The sequence below is a fragment of the Aythya ferina genome (assembly GCF_964211825.1).
Source record: "Aythya ferina genome assembly, chromosome: 18".
NCBI classification, from domain to species: domain Eukaryota; kingdom Metazoa; phylum Chordata; class Aves; order Anseriformes; family Anatidae; genus Aythya; species Aythya ferina.
In genome coordinates, this window is record NC_140317.1 from 1,341,491 (window position 1) to 1,364,330 (window position 22,840).

Sequence of the window (22,840 nt, forward strand, 5' to 3'; positions counted from 1 at the left end):
TCTGTCTGCGATCTTCCACCCCAAAATCCTCACCTGGTCACACTTCCACACCTACCAGCAGCCACCTGCCAGATTTCTGCAAGCAAGCATTGGCTTCTCTTGTAGAAGGTCATTTGAATGTCTTTGGTTATTGCTGCATCATTTAACCATGTCCTAATTTTGTGGCATTTGCTATTATGTCTGAACTTTGTCTCTTTGCTACATTTTAGAAAAGTAATAAACAAAATCTTTCTGAAAGAAAACATGGCAGAGATTTGAAATGGAAAATAAGCACACGCTGGACCCAAGCCTCTTTATTAGATGCCAGAAGGAGGGGAAGAAACAAAACCCACTGTCACAAATACTATTAATAAAGTGGTGAAGGCAGGAGTACATCTAGAGGCAGAGCCAGCTTGCTGGTCTGGGACAGTCCCTTGGTCCAGTGCAGGGGCCATCTGAAGTTGGCACAGTGAACATTCAGTGGGTGGGAAAGGCCACAGAGTGACCTAAAAGGGCTTTGGGAATGATCCCAGCCTGCTGGCAGAGGACCCATGCCCAGGGGATATGTTCCCACTGCAGCAGGCACTGACCTAAGCCAGGCCACACAGTGGACCTGGACATTGGGTGGGTCAGGCCCAGAAAGGCTGTGTGCCTCTCTAAACTCTCTAAGGTTGTGGGCCTGAGCAGTGAATAAGAACATGTCTGATGACAGAGGTCACATCCAGCTTTTGCTGTTCAGCCTTTAAACCTGCTCTGCATCACACTGTGGCCTCACTCCACAGCTAGCACATTCTCCACCACAGCCATGAGAGGTCTCAGAAGCAGTGTAGCTGTCCCTGTGCCAGCACATAGATGTTCTTTGTGCTCATGGTTGGGACAGAATAGCACTCAGGGTGCCTGACATTGGATACCCACCATGTTAGGCAGTGCTGGGAGCAGGGATCTTACTGATGAGCCCAACCTGGAGAGTAGCTGGTGACCAGTTGCTCTGGGTCCATACTTTGAGAGAATTCTCTCTCCAGTGTCTTGTACTCCCCAGACATGGCAATGGATTAGTGCTGAACACTTCTGAGGTTTCCAGTGCAGTCTGATTTTCTGAAAAATGCATTTCTGCAAGATTGCATCACAGACAATGCTGCTGGAAACTGACAGTGGGACATGAGTAAGGTGGCCACAAAGTGGAAGTGGCTTTAGGACTTGTGTGAAAGACTGCTTCAACTCTTCCCTGTACAGGTTTTAAACAGCCCACAAATCCTAGGTCCCAGTGGGCTGCCAGATCTAATTTAGCCAGGTCTGGGATGTTCTTCAGTCTCCTCTTGGACTTGCTCAGTGATGTATGGACCAAAGGCCTACAGAGTGTAGTCAAAGCCAGCCTAGGATTGGCAAAGAGTGAACCCCTCTCAGTGTCTTTAGGTTTTTAGGATTTCAAAAATCACTCAGACTCAAAGCACCAGGCCAATGACCAAAAAAGGGTGATGTTTAGGTAAGCATAGGTGGGGTTATTGCAAGAGGCCAGTCTCGGTATTAACTAGAACTCCATGTCAAGTTCTCATTCTTATCACTCATCCCTCTTATTTCAGTGGCCATGACTCCCTGAAAAACCTGAGAAATCTGTTCTCTGGCTGTATGTGAAATAATCAGAAGACACAGTAAGGCTGTGCAGGATGTACAGTCCTCTTCCATCATGTATAAATTGTATCCCCCTCCTCCCCTCTTCCCCAACCCCCCCCCCCAAAAAAAAAAAAAAAAAAAAGAAAGAAACAAAATCTCACAGTTTTACAAGGACAGATACCCAGTGCTTCCATGCTGAATCCCGATTCCTGTTGGAATACCCTTCATGGAGAAGCTGTGCCTAAAGGATATATGCATAACTACAAGACTAGATGCAGTGAAGTGTCTCCCCAAATGGTTTTGGTTGTATGCTGACATTAGGATGCTTTGGGAAGGGGTGACTAGAGCTGAGAGAGGAAATCTCTCCAATTTCATAAAATATCCCAGAAAGATCACAAATTAATGGCGCAAATTATTATAATGGTGTTATAACAATTGCATCCCTATCCCCAAGCCACATGTCATGTTAACAGACTTAAGCTCTCTCTAACCACTAACCACAAATGACCTTTAAGTATCAGAAATACCAGTAGGTGCAGTCAGGTCCAGCAAAGAAGAAGAATACCAGCTTGGCGGTTCAAAGCTCGAACCCTAGACATAATGATGGCACAGAAAAGAAGAGTTAGAAGATACATGACACGGTGAGGGCACATACAAATGTCGTTCACAGCATAGTGTCATGCCTCAGATCTGCTAGAGCTCTTTGGAGGTGCCAATATAAATACGACCTGGACAATGGGGTAGAGTGCACCCTCAGTAAAGTCACAGACAACATGAAACTGGAGGGTGTAGCTGATTCACCAGAGGGTTATGCTGCCATAGAGGCCTCAACAGACTGGAGAGCTATACAGACAAGAATATCATGAAGTCCAACAAGAAGAAATGTAGAGTCCTGCATCTGGACAGGAACAACCCCAGGCACCAGGACATGTTGGGGGCACCCTGCTGGAAAGCAGCTCTGCAGAAAAAGACCTGGGAGTCCTGGTGGATACCAAGCTGAATGTGAATCAGCAATGTGCTCTTGCTGCTTAGAAGGCTAATGGTATTCTTGAATGCGCTAGGCAAAGTATTGCTAGCAGGTAGATGGAGATGATCAGCATTGGTGAAGCCACACCTGGAGTGCTGGGTCCAGTTCTGGGCCCTCAGTACAAGAAGGACATAAATAAGATAACTGGAACAGTAGCAATAAATTTAGTATGATTCTATGATTCTGTGATTCTGTATTTCTATGATTCTATGATTCTATTCAAAGTGCTTTAAAAAATTTTAAAAATAAATAAAACTGACAATGGACAGCTATAGAAGGATATCCAGATATTGAGTGACTGAGTGATTAAATGCAATTGCAATATGATGTGCATGGGGAAAACCAATCCACTGAGAGGATTGATCAGCAGAGAGATGAAATAGGCTGTGACTCTTAGCTTGGAAGAAGACTGAGGCAGCAGGTCATAGAGGGCTTCCCAGTCAGGAGTGGCCCAAACAGTGTTTCTCACTGTTTCAGTGTTTCTCACACTGCAGAAACTAAGGAGAACCAATGAAATGCTCAATCATCAGTTTTTAAAAAGTCAAAAGAAAAGGAGGAATTATCTGACACAGTTTATGGTTAAATTATGGAACTCTGTTGCAGGATGTTGCATGTACCCAAGAGCTGGATGTGTTCCGGGTATTAAACACAGGTGCCAGGCCTGGTTCAAGAAGCCTCTGAGGCACAGATGATTAAAAAATAGATTACAGGAAGAAGGATCCCGAAGAATTCAATGCTTTCCTCTAGCCATGTGTCCACTGTGGGAGACCAAACCTTCAATTAGGCTGATCTGTCTTTTGAGCACAGTAAATACATTTTTATACTCTCAGACAATGTTTTCCACAGATGAACCTGCTGCAATGACTGCCCATCAAATGTTTCACAGCACAGTGGAGTGCAGGCAGGGAGGAGAAACATGCATGGATCAGGAGAGGATGGAGACATGGCAAGGGCTCTTGGGCCTGGCAGAGCAGGACAGGGATCAATGAGTTAGGCACAGCTAATGCTCCAAAGTTGTGAGGAGCTCCATGGCCCCACTGCATCCCCTGGCTGCCAAAGGACATTCCTCAGAGCTACTTGCTAAATAATGGAATCTAAATTTCCGCCTTCTTGTGGCAAAGTTAAAAAAAAAAAAAAAACAAAAAAAAAACACCACCACCAAAAAAAAAAAACATTAAAATTAACCAAATTATACCCTGGTCTAAACAAAGGAGGGCTGGGGCTGCCAATTTCACAGTTATCCCAAATGGCTCTTAATATGACACAGATAAATACTTTCCAATTACCGAGTGGAACAAGCCGGCCCTGGGGGAAATAGAGAACAATATATTGCAGGGGCCAGAGACCCAGGAGATTAGGGATTTACACTCTGCTAATCCTGCTGCAATCCACACGTGGCAGGAGAGAATGCAGCAGGGTGAGAGACCATCCTCACACATGCCCTGATCCTGCAGAATGAATGATGCCATGCATTTTCCCCCAGACATATGTGTCTGACACTGTGCATCCCCTGATATTATTCAGAAACCAGGCTGCAGGCAGCAAAGCCAGTGGCTGGATGAGTCCCAGGGCAGGAGGGAGGCCCTTCCTCTCTCAGCCACACAAAAGGATCCACCCATGAACTCAAGCACTGGGTCTGGCCAGCCCCAAACCTCCTTGCTTTCCAGGGAGCAAAGGTGCTAAGTGCTGAAACCATTAATGTACATGGAGGATACAGAGATCAGTTACCTTAGAAACCCACAGAGGGGTGATTTTCTGATTTAGATCAGCTTCAGAACTGATGCTTTAAAATTGCGTTCACGTTTGTTGTTTTGGTAGAGTAACCGGAAGCAGATGCTGGATGGAGAAGACACCAAGAAGTCTAAGGACGTCCTGTGGGTGAGTGCAGCCCAGTGTATGGAAATGACCAGCCAGAGGAAGGATTTTCCTGCTACGTAAATGACTCTGCCATTCTCAGGGTCACCATGAGCCCCATCGCCTCCTGCAGAATGGCCCTGTCCTCTCCCCTCTCTTGGGGTTCCTTTGTCCCTAGGAACAGAGCATACCTTGCAGCCTCCCCAGTGCTCTACAGCCTTTCTTGCACCTGGCACAGCTGGCCTTGGTGCTCCTGGGAGCTCCTGTGCAGGATGAGTGCATGGTATTCTGCAAATTCTGTCTGTTCACTTGGGGAAGATCTGTAAAGCTGCTCCATGTATGTTTTGTGCTGCCACCTGTGCCTGGCACATGCACTTAGCTCATCCCACTGCCCATGTGGCTGAACTACCCAAGCCAGCTGAAATCCCCTACCTATGGGACAATCCACCATCCTGTACCAGATGTGTATTAGCTCAGAGCACCCAGGAGCTCTGCCAGGCACTCAGAAAGCTGCTGAGTTAGCACAAGGAGGAACAACCCCTTCACAAATGGCTCTGGCATCTTCCTATACAACCTTTTTCTTTCTCAAGAGCAATTCAGATGTCATGGTTACAAATGGGCTTTTCCCCTGTCCTAACCTCGCCCTACTTGTCTGCAGAGGCTTTGGTTTCTGTAGCAAGACCCATACCACTGGTAGATGTATGAGGAAGAGCTGAAGGTGCAGAGGGGTGACCGTGAGGCAGTGTGCAGTGATGAAGATACCATGTGCTCCTCGGCAAGATCCTAAACTCTTCTGATTCAGAACCTGAGACAGACCTTTGAAGTCCCCAGTGCATTACTGATTTCTCTAATTTGATCACTGGTCTTAAGCAAAACATTAATTTGCAGCCCTGCAGGCCACAAAGATCTCAGCAGCATGCTGCAGGGTGAGGCAAAGGAAGTCAGTGTGCTGGGAGAGGTTGTGATGTTGGTGCAGCATTAGGGTGTGGAGAGTCAGGTGAAGAGAGCAAGAAATTAAGAAAAGAAAGGATGAACACATTGCTCTGGTCAGTAAATCACATATCCCTTAATCTAGAGAAGCAGCTTCAAGTGATTCTCCCTTGGAAGTGCTACCATCCACTCTCAGTGCCAGGTCTGTCACCACAAGGCAGTGCTACCTGTGCTGCAGCAGGACCTGCTGGGCTTCTCTCTTCTTTATGCCACCTCGAACTGGTTTCAAACCAGAGCTGGAAAGAGATGTTGAGGGACGAGGCTGTGGCTGCTCAGTGGAAACTCCATTGATTACTGGTGCAGTACCTTCCCGACATCATGAACACCTCAGCCCCAAGGGAAAATCTGGGTTCTATCAGCTCTTATAAGCAAGTGTTTCGAAAGGTTTACAGAAAAGTAAAGTAAACAGAGCTCTGAGTAACAAAAGAGCCCCGTTTATGCATTCTTTGATTCACTGTAAAGGATGGTGTAAACTGACTTTTTAACCAAGCATTAGGCAAGATTTGGGCCCCCGCCATTATATAATAAACAGTGACATGGCTATATTAAAATATTTACTTAATGCACTGAAGTGACTTATAGTATGAGTGGCTACTCAATAGGATGGCCTAAGTGTTAAGGCGTCAGGTGCCATCGCCTGTATAAATATTCTGTGTGCACTTGTTTATAGGAAAACCCCATCTGGATTTGGCTAAAACAGCAGACACCCTGCTGACCCCAGTTTTTGCTATTGGAAAATATAACACAAGTGTTCACTCATCTAGAATAACAGCAGCGGTTAAGTGCCATCTGACAGACAGAAGGGTATTGGCTTTTCTCAATAGACTGCAGGCTTGGTGCTGTGAAGCGCTTCACAGCAACAGCTCCCCAAGATTTACAGCATCCTGTGGACCAGAATCAGAAGACTCTACCTTCCCCCTCACAGTCCTTGGCAGATAGGAGACATCAAGATGCCTGGGCATATGCAATAAGACTCAGATACCCCCCAAATCCTGCTGAAACACGGTGGTGGACTGTGCCACTTTGTGAGGAGACAGGAGGCCAGGTCCTCTTCTCCATCCATCTGGTTGCTGTGAAATCTTAAGCAGACTCTGCCCATCCATGGTGTCCACTCACTTGTACGTGCCCAATGGAAGAAGTGTCTGGGGCTGAGTAAAGCACAAGAGCTTTCCACTGTCCCATCCCACCATTACACTCACAACAAATGCTGAGAAGGAAACACAGCCAAAGTCAAACAGTGAAAGTCAAACAGTGAAAATGCTCTGGGTGAGGGCAGCCATTGGAGAAAGTGGTCTATGCTTTAGAACTGAAGCCTGGATGAGAAACGTGCTCTGAGCTCTGCCTCCTGAAGGTCTGACTGCCAGCATTGCACATCATAGTCTTGACAGATGTGATTACTTCCATCTTTTCACAAACATAACTAGGAAAAGCAGAAAATTTAGCTAATGGAGCCACAGCAAATGAAACCTGGAGCAGCAGTATGCCTGTAGCACATTGCTGCCTCCTGAACTGGCAGTGGGAGCAGGGAGCCTGGGACTCTGCCAGAACTTTCCTTAGCTCTTTGCTGGCAGGCAAATAATGGTGATATGTGGGAATCCTGCACATATTGCGTAGGCTGGAAAAGAGAGGTATCTCCTGCCAGCTCCTCTCCCCACACAAGGCCCTGCCCCAAGCAAGCACTGCTCTCCCCGATGGATGAATTGCTGTTCCTCCAACACTACACAACACATACACACAGGCCAATACATATGGCTGCTCATCCTATGAACCATTTGCACCTAATTCAACTTGAGTTCAGCTTTTTTCTTCCAAATGAGTAATCTGAATCACAGTGGCCTTCCAGATAAGTTCTCTTTAGGACCTGCTGCAACACCACCAGCATTTCTCTTTTTCACACAAATTATGGCAGCTCAGCTAAGCAAATTATGGCAAACTCAGCTAAGATGATTGCTTTTCACATATACATCTTTTTAGTGTCTCCTGGCCAACCTACAATCAAAAAACAGAGCAGCATCTTTCTCCTTATTTTCAAAAAATGGGCTCAGCTTGGAGCAGATGTAGGGCCACTCAGGGAGAGAGATGGAATTGAGCTCCCTGTCCCGAGTTACCCCACTTGAATGAGGGGCTATGAATGGGTCTGATTCTCCCACCACAGTGTGGGCCAGGGCAGAGAGGACAATGCTTTCACTGTCAGTGCTGAAACTTCTGTCTCCACTTTGGCTCCACGTGTTTTAAACACTGGTGGAAGATGGAAAAGAAGGGAAAGAAGATGGAGTCCTTACAGGCAGCAGGTGCTCACGCCTGGGGGGATTACACATAGTATGGGCTATTTCCATGAAGGTTTCCTCTCACTCTTGTGCAGTAACTGGTGTGTTGGTGACCTCTGTACATATCTCTAGGCCAAACTTTTGCTCAAAGCAGGACAACATGAAATCAAGTCACGGCTTATTATAGCTGAGTCCTGAACACCTCCAAGGATGGAGATGCAATGCAGGAATTCAGTTCCAACCTGCTTCCCTTTTAAACCCGCTTGGTATATCCTCTGTCCCCAGGTGCAGGTAGGAGATGGAGAAATGAAATGGACATAGAGCCCTGATCCCCACTGTCAGGAAAGGCTCTTGCTATTTCAGTTTTGATTTCAGAGGCTGCTGGCTCCAATGCATTCCTGTCTTCAGCCCTCCAGATGTCCTTCCCTCAGTACTCCCGAGTGGCACAAACAGATGGCTGGAGTGTTTGATTCCCCTGGCTCTTGGTCTGAAAGGCTTGTGACAGTTGGGCTTACTTTCATCAGGCAGACATGAAGCTGCCAGACAGATGGCATTTCAGATTGCTAAATAAAATCTGCTAAGTTTAAAAGAGGGATAATTTTCTGTTGGAAAAGGGTTCTGAAGGAAAATTTATGACTCTTCTCAGTGTTCTGTGTCCATGGGACTCTGTGTCCAATGGTCAGACTATGGACAATGATCTGGGAGCTCAGCACAGGGACAGTCCACCACAACAGCTCTCCTATCCTTGGCCAGTCTTGCAGGAGGGAGCATCTGGCTGAAGATACCAACCCACTTTCCAAGGGGTTTGCATACTGCTAGTGGTTGCAAGAAATCCCCATCCTGATGGCACCCCAAGGTCTAGCACAGCCACTGGAGAAAAGGTATGACCTTGCTCAGTGGCCCACCCTCACGTGTATTGCAAGGAATGGGACCTCATTGTTTTCAGTCTGCTCTACAGTGGCTTTAAGTCAGTCTGATTTCTATCCCTACCCTGCTATGAACTTCCTGTTCTTCCCAGTCTACGACCTGTCACCAAAGTGGTAAATAACACCTGCTCCATCTTTCTGCTTATTATTAGTGGAAGTCTTCAGAGGTAGCCCACCTGTGACCTGGTTATCTCTTTCACCCCAGACAAGCACTAAACAATACCAACCACTGAGCATAGTTGCTACCTTGTTTTGCGACCAGCCCTCACCAATTACACACAGACTCTCTCTCCTCTACAAGTACACAAGGGTACCATCTGACAGCATGAAAAATCTCTGCAACATTAAGTTATTTGACAGCTACTGCTTCTCCCTGCCTGTAACACATACACGAGCACAAAGGAAATGAAGTATTTCAACATTACATTTTTCTTGACAAATCCATGTCAGCTGGCTGCCACACCTCATCATGTCCTAGTCTACTCTGCAAATGGCACATTAGATTTTTTGTTCCAGATTTCCCAGAATGATTTGCATTATAAGGATTATCCCTTCTATCTCCTTTCTCCCCTCCTGAGGACGGGCGTGATCTTATCCCTGTCTATCTTCTCAGGGAGAGCCACCAGCAGTTATGAGATGACTCTAGTTCCGTAAATGACCTATGGAAATTCAGCAGAATTATAGCGGGCCCAGCTGAGATGAAAATAAGTAGATTTCATTCATTTAAGCACTCTCAAGCTGATTCTTTCCTTATTTTATCCAGATATCTCCCCCTTTGTAGCTAGTTAATTGCATTAATCACTTCATCGACGTTAATCACTCCAGCAACAACTGGAGCAAAGAAAGCATTGAACTCTTCAGCCCTATGATTTCATCTGTTGTTATCTTTCTATCTGCACTGAGCAGAAGACTCATTTCTTTGACCTTCCTTAAACTACCAGCCCAGCAGGAGTGTGCAACTGTGTCCTTGTGTCCTGCCAGAAGAAAGCAGAGAATTTCCCATGGGGAAAGCCATGACAGTATGCCATAGGTGTTTGTAGTGAGAAGTGCAGTACTCTTTCCCACCCATCACACATCCACCCAGGGTCCTGGTGTTGCTCTTGCAGCTCTGCTCACCCTCACTGGATTACAGAGGGCTAGAAGTTGTAAACAAACAAACAAACAAACAAACAAAACCTGAATCAGAGTCTGCAGCTCTTCCAGGTTTGTTTTTCCCTCCCCTACCCCCTACCACTATTCCTTTTCCCTGTCTTCCAGCCTGTAACTATATAACAACCTGGGTAGTGTAAATACAGTCCAACTCTCATATCCTGTCAGACAACACTTAGCAGAGCAAACCTGCCTGCAGAGCACTGGCACAGTGGCTGCACACTCATGCCGTACATTGCACTATCTTTATGAGTAGGATAGTTTAGTCTAGTACCCTTTCTGTTGAATAACACCATAGCCCATGGGGTCAGGATACAGAGACGACAGCAGTGTTACTGTGTACTGGGGTTGTGAATTGATGAGATACCAGCTGAACTTTTGTGCAGAAAGGATTGTGTGTCAGCCCCTGCACACTGCAGGAGAGCAGACATAAATCGCAAAGGAACAATTTTTGTCACTTACAAGAACATGCTTCCTATGGCAGCTACCACTGAACATGATGTTACAGGGGTTTTCTTACCTGACCATGCAACTCCAGCAGATTGAGATGGGCTACTGCTACTGCAGAATGGGGTGGAGATGTCCCAGGAGAAAACACTGTGCTAGGAGTAGTGCAGATACCCACCTATTCCAGGCAACTCCCCTCCATCCCAGGTAGGTGGGCATGTACTTCTCTTGGGGCACTCAGACACCTCCTCAGGGCTCCTAACTATCCTGCTTTCTCTCAGCACCCAAAGCATCTCCCTCACCCAACCTCATCTCCTCTCACCCGAGGCATCAGGACAGGAGCCTGCCTCTGAACTGTTCCTGGGCCTTGCGGCTGGTGCAGACTTCGTGAAGGCAAGGCTTTCTTGTCCTCACCCAACATCACACTGCCATGGACTAGTACAGCTGAGATCTCACTCCAGGGAGACTGGGATTGCCTGATATGCACAAGGCTCTCCCATCCCTTGCAGATAACACAAACCAGGAGCATCTGCTGCCTGCTTGAATCTAAAGTCACCAGCTGAAGGTGGGTCCTGAAGGTGGGGACTGTAGACTCTAGGCACACGTTTTAGATAATGTTGGATAGGTGAGAAACAGAAGGAAACTTTGTAATGGTTTGATACAAAGCCACAGCATTTCCATCATAAGTGCAGAGCTGTTCTGCTTGGGGATGAGACATCACGGAAAAAGACTACCAGTGCTGAGTGCAGTGGCATTGAGGCAGACTGCAGAGAATGTGGAACTGATGGGAAAAGTTGGGGCACTGGAAAGAATGACATATAAGGAAGGATTAAACACAACTGCTCTAGGCTGAGAAACATACTGAGCTTCTAATTAGGGCTGCCTTATGCTTTCCGTGAGAGTCCTTACTCTTAATCACTGAGCACTGGAATAATACTATCACCTGCTACAATGTCGAAAAAACATCCTAACCAGATTTTCTGCAGAATATTTTTATGAAAACAAAAAAATGAAGCAGAACACAAACACCTGCTGATAATACAGTTTCCATGTTTAAGAAAAGATTTTTTTTACAACTTCTGCCATCAGATTAGCTGGAAATCAAATGTCAGGCTTAAGTTTTCCTACAACTGCCGAAACTTAAGCAAAACCAGCTCAGCCACTTCTAAATAGAGGTAGAAGAACAGCTGACAGTTTCTAGCACCTTCAGAAGTTGAAGCAGGTTAGCTCTGCTGGTAGGAGCCCATCAGCCTCACTGGGACAGTCTCAGACAGCAGGCACGGGAAGAGAGTGGTGCTGAGCAGCAGTGCTCTGGCACAGCCGGTCCACGTGCTCTCAGAGCTCCCCTCTTCAGCAGCTGATGGCTTCACTGTGGCCAGCAGTTGGGCCAGTTGGAGGTGATTCTTCCCATCTGCTCCACTCTCATGAGACCCATCCTGCGTTCAGCTCTGGGCCCCCAGCACAAGAAGGGCACTGAGCTGTTGGAGTGAGTCCAGAGAAGTGCTGTGAGGATGCTCAGAGGGCTGGAGTACCTCTCCTACGAAGACAGGTTGAGGGAGTTTGGGTTGTCCAGCCTGGAAAAGAGAAGGCTCTGGGGTGACTTCCCAGTGGCCTGCCAGTGCCTAAAGGGGCTGCAGGAAAGCTGAGGAGGGACTCTGTGTTGGGGGTGTGGTGGTAGGACAAGGGAGAATGTCTTTAAATTAAAAAAGGGTTAAGTTTAGATTAGATACAAGGAGGAAATGTTTCACTCTGGGGGTGGTGAGGCCCTAGCCCAGGCTGCCCAGAGAAACAGTGGATGCCCCATCCCTGGAGGTGTTCGAAGCCAGGCTGGATGGGTCTTGGAGCAACCTGGTTTCATGGAGGTGTCCCTGCCCATGGCAGGGGTTTGGAATTAGATGATCTTTAAGCTCCTGTCCAACCCAAACCATTCTGTGATTCTATGATTCTACGATATATCAGGAAGTTCATGAGATGTTCAAAGGTAGCATCTCCCACAAGGTTTCTGATTCTTCTCAACCTCCCCCAAAGGGACAGCCACCTTCTTGCAGCCAAACCCCAAAACCCCAGCCCTTCATGTCCCAGTTCTATGTCTGTTTGTTCTGACTTCGGTATCCAGGCCAATAGGCTATATGTTGGCTGCTGGCTCAACCCTTTCCCTGTCGTGTAGGCAGGCAGGCTGGAAGCTCCTCGTAGCAACTTTTTGCAGACAGCTCCGTCACACTGCCACAGAGCCCCATTGCTTGGGAAGGGCACCTGGAGTGGAGATGTGGGCACTGCTCCTGGGAAATGCATGGTCCATCCCATCTCATCCTATGCATTCACAGAAAGCTGTAAACAAGCGTCATGCTAAGCACAGGGCATGGGTGAGAACAAGGAATGTAACAGACACTTCCAGTTTCCAAGTGCAGGTTTTGGTATGTTCCTGCCTTCCAGACCTAATGCTTCCCCTTTTTTCCTCTGACAGTCCTGAGAGTGGTAAGTGCCATGGCAGGCACTGCTGTGCCTGCAGCAAGTCCCTCTGTGTCACACACAGGGTTTCTGCTGAGGTGCAGCAGATGCAAAGACAGCTGCAGTTGGCTGCTGGGAGAAATCTGGCTGTGCCAGAAGCTGTACTCCAGGCTGAGCTCTTAAAGACCCCATGGTGTGTGTGAGCCTGACCAGGCATGTCCTGAGCATAATCTCTTGCTCTGCACTGATTTTGTACTGGTTTTCCCAAGAACGATGCCTCCATGCAGGATTTAAGAGGCTTGCTTTTGTCCTCCCTTTTTTGCCTGCAGAGGGATGCCCAAGAACTGCACACAGCAGTTCCTGCCTGCTTATGTTTCAAGAGCATTGGGGGCAGGGTTCCTGATTTCCACAGTGGTTCAGAAACAATAGCTCTTTGACTTCAATGAGATTTTCATCACTAAAACCACTGCACAAAGTGGCTGCTAAAGGACTAGCAGGTTTTAGGGATGAGAATGTGGACAAGTGGGTCTTTTGTTTCTCAGAGAGCGAAAAATTAATCCTGATGAGACAACACAGTCACACTTTTGGAAACTTGCTCTCTGTGAGCAGACAGGACCATTTGGTCTTCTCTATGCATACACAGATAGCAGTCCTTCTTCCATTTCACTTCCAAGCTCAGATGACAAACCTGAGGGCACAGAGCAGATAGGTCGGAGCCCTGACTTGGAGGTCTCCCCAGCTGCTGCTATGGGAGATGGATGAGGTCTCAGGGAAGCAGTGGGTTAGAAGACTCCAAGTTTCCACAGTGACCTCCTTCCATGTGGCAGTGGAATGCAGAAGTGCAAAGTGAGGTCTAGGTGACGGCCTGTAAAAACAGAGCTCCAGTATTTAGCTATGGCCTTTGTCTTTCTTCCTGCTATATCCCAGACTCCTAGTGAAGCACAGGATCTCAGTGTCCCGGTCATTGCTAGAAAGCTCTCATTTTTCTGTGAATTTTCAGCTTTTGGGGCCACTTTCACTTTGTGGGGTGTAGAAGGGACCATACCAGTTGATGGGGAGAGCCAACTGACCTTCACTCTGCTAATGCCCCTCCATAATGCTAGAGGCAAGTCTGCAGTTTCTGAAGCACAGGTATGAGCAGCCAAAGCTCTGGTTTTATATTACACACTAGCTACATCCAAGGGGCTCAGCAGTAAACCCCTCCTGTGACAGAGAAGAGCAGTAGTGCAGTGTCGTGTGTGCCTTCAACACAGAACCCGAGCATTAGGCACAGTTGCAGCCAGATCAGATACACAGGACATCATCCCTTAGACTAGCTACCACCCATCCACTCTCATCCCCAGTACAATGTTAGGTATTTACCTAATAAATATCTATTTGATAAAAGTATAAATAAAACCTGTGTTATTTGCCTGTCTGTGGTCTTTCCTCTGCTCCCAAAGTAAAGAATATGCCTCTGGCATCCACCCTGGACAATAACAGGGTTCTGGTTTACAAAGGAAAGCACAAAGCACCCTCAAAAGATTTTTTCCTCCAGCTTACGATGATGGAAGTCCACAGTCACTGGCAAGGACATTCAGGAAACAGTGTTCCCTGGGGAACATGATAGGACAAAAATTCTTTCAACACCTCTACTCTCTAATTAGCTTAAATTCTTAAATATGGAATTAGATGACTGCTGGGGTGAAACTGGCAAGGGTAAAACTCCAGGTGGCCAGTGTTGCACTTATGGGTGCCGCAGTTCCTTTTTGTATAAACCCAGATTCACTCTCCTTAAATTGGGCATGTCAGTTGGAGTCTAAAATTAGGAGAGCTACCACCTTGAGCCTTCTTCCTGATCAACAGCAAGAAACAGATCCTCCACAGGGACAGACTCATTGAATCATTTAAGCCAGAAAAGACCCTTAAGATCATCAAGTCCAACCATCAACCTAACACTAGCAAGTCCACCAAGTCTACCACCAAACCACGTCCCTAAGCACCATGTCCACACATCTCTCAAATACCTCCAGAGGTGATAACTCCACCACTTCCCATGGGCAGCCCGTCCCAATGCCTAATGACACTTTCTGCAAATAAATTCTTCCTGACATCCAATTTAAACCTCCCCTGGCACAATTTGAAGCCATTTCCTTGTGTCCTAAAAACTCTGGCCTCTGGTTCCTGAGGTCAAACACCACTTTGAGTTGCCCAAATCATCAGCTGAAATTAGTTGAGATGGAGTGAGACCTCTTGCCCAGGCAGGGACTCGATCCCCATGTGTGACTTGCTCTGAGCTGTGTGTGTTTGTCCATTCCTTTCCAGAAGGCATTATATACCATAACAGATCTGATAACTCAGACAGACAGTGGTGCTTTCCTGCTGCTTCAGGCAATAAACTTGTCCCAAGCCAGTTCCTTTATCTCTCTTTAAAAAGTGGATTCATGTCTTGCAGAACATCCACCTGGTCACTCTCCCTCCTTGTAGTAATGCAATGTAGATTCAATAGGTTCTATAGATTCAATACCCCAGAGACAATTTGGCTGAAAACCATCCCTTCTGCCCACACAATAAAATATGCTCGGGGCAACCCTGATGGAAAGCACCTCTGCAGAAAAGGACCTGGGAGTTCTGGTGGATACCAAACTGAACAGAAGTCAGCATGTGCTCTTGCTGCAAAGAAGTCTAATAGTATCCTGGGCTGCATTAGGCAAAGTATTGCCATCCTGTCAAGAGAGGTGATCCTTCTCCTCTCTGGTGAGGCCACACCTTGAGCACCTGGTCCAGTTCTGGGCCCCCGGTACAAGAGGGACATTGACACACTGGAGAGAGCCCCAAAAAGGGCTACAAAGAAGCTGAAGGGAGTGGAGCACCATTGCTATGAGGAGGGGCTGAGAGAGCTGGGACTGCTCAGCCTGGGGAAGAGGAGGCTCAGGGGGAGCTCATCCATGTCTTTGAATACCTGAAGGAAAAAATCAAAGAGGATGGAGCCAGGCTCTTGCCAGTCATGCCCAGGACCAGAGCTAGAGGCAATGGGCACAAACTGGAAGACAGGAGGCACTGTCTGTACACCAGGAAGCACTTTGTTACTTAGCAATGGAACAGGTTGCACAGAGAAGCTGTGGAGTCTCCCTCCTTGGAGATATTCAAAAGCCACCTCAACATGCTCCTGGCAACCTGCTTAAGCAGGGAGATTGGTCCAGATGACCTGCAGAGGTCTCTTCCAACCCCAGCCAGTCTGTGATTCTGGGGGTGCCTGTCATGTTGACCTGTGTATGGAAGAGGACAAGGCCGGGAGTGGTTACAGACATGGAAGATGGGAGGCCTCGCGCCCACCACTGGCTTGCCACATGTCCTTGGGTTTGCTCCTGCACCTTTCTATGTTCCCTGTGTTTAGGACACACACCTATGGGACAACAGAACGTCCCACCTACTTTCATACAATGCCTATTAAAAGAAAGTTGATCACGACTGAAATTTCAAAGCTTGATCTAAGTACCTCTTCCCTCAAATTCCTGGATACTTCAGCATCTCTTTTCTGCATTTTGCATGGTCTCCAGCTCTGTTGTCCAGTTCTCTGCCAGTGTCACTTGCTCCCAGATCCACTCATCTCAGACCCTCATCCTAGCACCCATCCTATCCATTCTCTACCTTGATCCCCATGCTGCTTCCCTGTGGGTCCCATCCATCCTCCTGAGCCCATCTCCACCACAGGAACCTTCTCCCATTTTCTTTCTCTGGCCCCAGGATCTGTGCTGTTTTTCAGGATGGGCCCATCCAGAGCCTGCTCCTCTCACTAGCCCGTCCTCAGCAGAACTCAAGAACAACCCACTGAATGGGGCTGTAGCATGACCAGTGCAGACAAACCCTTGCAAGATTTTAGATGCTAAACTTCAGCTGATTTCTACTGAGGCTGTGTGGAACTGAAACTTTTCAAGTGTTTATAATGTGCCCAAATTTGGGCATCTTTTCTCTAGGATAGCAAGAGGCACATGTTGACATACACAGCACCATCTCTGCCAAATGTCTTGTCCTGCTCCATAGCTTGCATGTGGTGGAGCTTCTCAAAATAAAAGTCATAAGAATCTGGAAAAATGGGCAAAATCAACTCTTTGTCTCCAACCTCATTCTCTGATGCAACTCAACTGATTTCAGTGCCATGTTTCAAACAAATCTAGCACAGGGCTGATATATGCTGTGAGGAATCCTCGTCCTGAGTGTTATTCGGGGTTTTTAACAAAAGAAAGACCTTTGAGACAAAAAGTGAGTGACCTGAACTGCAAAGATTGTTACTCATTCTATTTGTTGTTAACAAGCTACACTTTATTCTTAAATTGTAAATTTAAGCTTTAATTGCCTTGAACTCTGGTTTGGTTTACTTCAGAGGTACCAATCATTCGTTAAAGGGTGTTATTAATGCCAAAATCCAGGAGTTTTTGTGTAAGATGATATCAGAGGAATTAAAGTTGTCAAAACACCATTTCTGCAAAGTGGCAGTGAGAGTATATTTGGTATGCTCAGATCAGTTGAGACAGGCCCAAACCCATAATTGCATTTGCCAGCCCTTTGACCATCGTGTAATGATGTTTTGTTCCTAGAAGACTCTTCCATCTTCCAGCTGGAGTTGGTCCTGATAACCAGAATAAAAAACATATGCACCTTTGTGCATGAGCATCACAATACTCTGGTTGTTCTTGGCACACAGGGATTCTCCTGAATACTCTCTGATGCCCACTGAGATATTCAGGCAGATCCACTCTTGCTGTGCTCCAACATGTTTCTTATTTGATTTCCAGAACTGAGTCAGCAGAAGGACACCACGAACAAGAATAATTAAGAAAGGTTATCTCCGAGCTTAAATGTTTGAATAGCCCACACTACAGCTGGTGGATCGGATTTTAATATTTAAAATTCACCCTGCAAGGGGATATTGCATACATCCTATCTGGAACCAGAAATACCTTGTTTCCTTCTCAGTTTGTGGGAGCAGATGCTGAGGCAAGACCTGAGCATGTGGACCTAACTGGAGTACCGTCAAAGGGCACAGGCTTGAATTTCTGGTACATATACAGCATGCAAATGTTTCGAGGGTCAAGAATTGTTCAGTGACAGAGATTAATTGCACATCACAGACAGATTCAAGACAGTCACCACCTGCTCACAGCCAAATGATAGGAAGATGCAGGCAAAACTGTCACATCTGTTCAATAATTAATTATTGACCTTTTCTACTTCTGAACCCCTGAAGCAATCCCTCTGCCTGTGCCGCGTAAACACCCTGATGGTCTGTGTAGACTGAGAATGCCGCACCTTTCATTGCTGTTTAGCTCAGTTAGACATGCAATGCTTCAAACTGCTGTTAAATGGTTAGCATTTCTGCACCAATATAAACTTGTTTGAATAAAATTCAGTTTTCCACACTACTCTCTGGATGCCACAGTGCCCCAGGGCACTGCTAAGCTCCTGGACCAGTGACTGCTCTCTGTAGCAACCGGCTCTTACTCAGCTCAGTCACTCTCAGCAGCTACAGGGACTGCCACTTCAGAGCCACCTGGTTCACAGCTAGGACAGTTACTGTAAGCAAGATCATTTTTTGGCAGAAGTTATTACACACAGCAGTGCCAAGTTTGGTATCACAGAATCAAGGAAACTTAACACTTATTTTGTACTTACTGAATTGAAGTTTGTCACTTCCTCCATCCTTTCACCCTTTTTCCTTCCTTTTTTTTTTTCTTTTTTTTTTTTTTCTTTTTCCTGAGATGTTATCTTACATTTTCCTATATCAATCTCATTTTTCCAGAACTTCACCAGCTCTCTCACCTTTCTGTGCAGCCTCCGCTAATACCAGACTGTTGCAGCTGGTACTTGCAGCATGTCCACTTGGGTACGACTGCAGAGCACTCTGGTCAGTGCTGCAGGAGGATCCTCTCCTCACTGGAAAGAGGTGATGATTGGTGGGACAGGGTGAGTGCCCACAGCCAAACCACCTCCAGCCTCCTTCCCAGAGTATCAAAATGTCTTCTTCACCCTGAAGGGAAGGTTCAGAGCTGAACAGGAGCAGCACCACAGCTTCACAAGCCAACGGGAAGGAGCTGCAAAGGGGTCAGAGGGGGAAGATCACCCCTAAATCTGATCCTACTGAGATAGAAGATTCCCTTAATCCGTTAATCCTTTCCCCAGTTCCATGGTACCATGGGGTCAGTGCACACTTGACATGATTAAAGTACTGCAGGAACAAAACGCTAATAAATAACTTTTATATTCTTCATTTCTTCAGTTGTGACATATATAAAAGAGATAAAATGAGCCCTCTAAGAAGCTAGCCTTAGCTCTTATCTTCTGTTTGAACCGTTAAGTGCCAGCTTAGTTATTACTCATGCTCTCGACATTGAAGTTTTCCCTTGAGCAGTAACTCTTGTGCTGAGGTTGCTGTGAGTAATCTCTGGGATTTAGGCAGCTGCATGCTCAGGCAGACACTCACCAACACAGCTGAGCCCTGATGCCTGCTCGCCTTTCCCTCTGCTAAGCCCCACCAGAGCTGGCTTTGACCCGTTCTCTCCACCTGCACTCAGGGATGGGGAGCATCAATGAAGGAAAGACCCAGCCAGAGTGCAGAGAGCTCACCAGACTTTCTTCCCTGAGTGAGAGGTAGGACCAAAGTTCACATGCACGATGTCTGGGTCTGCCAGCCAGGGGACATCTCCATTCACAAAACTAGGACCTGTAACCCTGACTCCACACATCAGAAAAGCTCACCAGCCTGGCCCAAAATCCTGTGGGCCCATGGTGACTAGGAGACAACCATCCTTTCCAGATAGCTGGGGAGAGGCTCTTATGGCTTTGACATAGTCAACTGCAGGTTCAATGGCAGTTTGTCTCAATCAGAGATGACCAATTAATGCTGTAAGTGCAAGGTTAACACATATAGGCAGGATGTAACCAGAATCCAAGATAATGCAAGGAGAACAATAAGCTTATTGTTCACACACTAAGACTTGAGACAAAGCATGAGTTGTCCAGGTTAGGTGGGGACAAAGAGCCTAGCTCCTAGCCAGTCACTGTCTGGTGGGCTTAAAACAACTCTTCTGACATTGCCCTGCAAGGAGGAGAAGGAGCAAGCACCAGGCTGTGGAGTGAAACAAGTCTCATCTCCTACATTTGCTAACGTTACTGTCTGGATTCTGGAGCCCTCACAACTCCTGCATACCTACCACGTTAAACCATAGAATCATAGAACCACAGAACATAGAATCATAGAATCATAGAACCATAGAATGGCCTGGGTTGAAAAGGACCTTACAGATCATCTAGTTTCAACCCCCCTGCTCTGGGCAAGGTTGCCAACCACTACAGCAGGCTGCACAGAGCCACATCCAGCCTGGCCTTGAATGCTTCCAGGGATGGGGCATCCACAAACTCCATGGGCAACTTGTTCCAGTGCCTCACCACCCTCTGAGTGAAAAACTTTCCCCTAATATCTAACCTAAATCTCCCGTCTTAGTTTAAAACCATTCCCCCCTGTCCTATCACTATCAACACATGTAAACAGGCGTTCCCCCTCCTGTTTATATGCTCCCTTCAAGTACTGGTAGGCCGCAATGAGGTTTCCTCAGAGCCTTCTCTTCTCCAAGCTAAACAAGCCCAGTTCCCTCAACCTATCTGCACAGGAGAGGTGCTCCAGCCCTCTGATCATCTTAGTGGCCCTCCTCTGGACACATTCCAAGAGCCTCACATCCTTCTTGTGCTGGGGACCCCAGGCCTGCACACAATATTCCAGGTGGGGTCTCACAAGAGCAGAGCAGAGGGGGACAATCACCTCCCTCTCCCTGCTGGCCACCCCTTTTTTAATGCAGCCCAGGACATATTTGGCCTTCTCGGCTGCAAGTGCGCACTGCTGGCTCATGTCCAGCTTCTCATCCAGCAGGACCCCCAAATCCTTCTCTGCAGGGCTGTTCTCATGTTCTTCTTCTCCCAGTCTATATAATAGCTGGGGTTGCCCCAGCCCAAGTGCAACACTTTGCACTTGGCCTTGTTGAACCTCATTAAGTTCTCATGGGCCCATTTCTCCAGCATGTCCAGGTCCCTCTAGATGGCATCCCTTCCCTCTATTATATCAACTGCACAACTCAGCATGGTGTCATCTGCAAACTTGCTAAGGGCACTCAGTTCCATTGTCTATGTCACTGATAAAGATGTTGAAGAGAACCAGTCCCAAGACCAACCTGTGAGGGACACCACTTGTGACCAGTCTCCACCCAGACATAGAACCATTGACCACAACCCTTTGGCTGCGACCAGCCAACCAATTCTTTATCCGCCTAACAGTCCATCCTCCAAATCCATACCTCTCCAATTTAGAGAGAAGAATGTGGTGAGGGACCATAACAAAGACTTTGCTCAAGTCCAGGTAGATGATATCCATCACCCTTCCTTTGTCCACTAATGCCATTACTCCATCATAGAAGGCCACCAGATTGATTAGGCAAGATCTGTCTCTGGTGAAGCCATGATGACTGTCTTGGATCACTGTGACATCTTTATCTCATACATGCCTTAAGATGTCTTCCAGGAGAATCTGTTCCATGATCTTGCCAGGTCTGTAGTTCCCTGTGTCTTCCTTTCTCCCTTTCTTAAAAATGGGAGAAATGTTTCCCCTTTTCCAGTCACTGGGGACTTCACCCAACAGCCATAATTTTTCAAATATGATGGAGAGTGGCTCAGTAACCACATCAGCCATCTTTCTGCATCCTGGGATGTGTACCATCTGGGATGGGTGGGATGTATACATCCAATTTCATTAAGCTGTCCCGGACTTGTTCCACTGTCACAGTGAGATGGAATCCACTCCTCTCACCCTCTCCTTGAGGTTCAGGGTACTGACCAACATAGGAAACTTGACCACCAGTGAAGACTGAGGCAAAGCACTTATTGAGTACTTTAGCTTTTTCCATGTCTGAGGACACCAGTTCTCCTGTCTCGTTTATCAGAGAGGGAACACTCTCCTTGGCCTGTCTCCTCCTGCCTATGTATCTGTAGAACCCCTTCTTGTTATTCTTCACATCCCCTGCCACCTTCAGCTTGATCTGTGCTTTGGCTTTCCTGATCCATCCCTACACATCAGGACAACACCCCTGTATTTCTCCCAGGCTTCACAACCCTGCTTCCACTTCCTGTACATTTCTCTTTTTTCCCTCAGTTTAAGCCGCAGGTCCTTGCTCAGCCATGGTCAGCACATGCTCCATTTTTCTGTGTTCTTCATCTCACCAAACACGCTGTGAGCACCAAAGGGCCCAGGTGGAGATGGTGACAAGACTGAAGTTGCTGGCTTGCTCTAACTGTGGAGTCTTCAGGAAAGTGTGGTACAGCCTGCAGGATGACCAAGAATGACAGCTTGCTTGAGCTGCACATAACACTGGGGCAGAGCTACTTTAGCTCAACCTGAGGAAGACGGAAGCAGAGAGATTTACAGGAAGGGCCAGGGTTACTTTGGTGGAGGCTCACAAACCCTGTGGTGTTTTAGAAGTGCCATTGGGTTCCTGAGCCTTTACAGCAGCATCCATATCTGGCACTTCTTGCAGACCCTTGCTGGATTTCTTCCATGCCACGCTCCTGGGCACAGAGCCCTCAGCATGTAGGAATCCCTGGTCAATGCCAAATGATGCAGCATCATGAGGTCCAGCAAGGACACAACTGTCCTATCTTCCATACATTACCCTTGTAACTCTACCAGGGTTTCAGCTTTCACTTCCCATGCCCACATCTTGGTGCAGCAAAGCTGCAAACCTTCCTGTAGTTGTGCATAGTGTGGGATGGTTCGTCCTGCAATTTTGTGAACCCCATGCCTGTGGCAGCAATAGGTCTTATCTCAGAGAGTCTGCAGTTTCCCTCCAGTACCATTCCAGTCTTGTGTCCTTTGAGAAACAAGTCCACACAGTGCCATAGCCCCCATCCACACCCCAAAACGAGACCCTGCTCTCAGGGCAAAACTCATCACTGCCTGAGCTTCTCTCTTAGGTGACGAGAAGAGGAAAAATGAGCAGAAAGAGGCAAGCCATGGCATTCAAGCAGAGCAGGAAAATGCTCAGTAACTGATGTGCCTGATGTGATGGGATCCAGAGCAGAACAGAGACCTGCCCATTCTGGCAGCCACACTTGCCTCTGGA

At 47.1% G+C, this 22,840-nt stretch overlaps 1 protein-coding gene across 11 annotated transcripts in view; it reads right to left on the reverse strand.

The window, feature by feature from the left end:
- Positions 1 to 22,840, reverse strand: part of MYOCD (myocardin) — a 248,357-nt gene that overhangs the window by 127,003 nt on the left and 98,514 nt on the right. The window contains exon 1 of one of the 11 annotated variants that reach the window (XM_084491772.1): positions 4,346 to 4,363. The exons of the other annotated variants lie outside the window; for them this stretch is intronic. The gene's annotated coding sequence lies outside the window, so the exon portion shown is untranslated. Of the gene's footprint in view, positions 1 to 4,345; positions 4,364 to 22,840 lie in introns of those variants that run through there. 11 annotated transcript variants of the gene reach the window in all.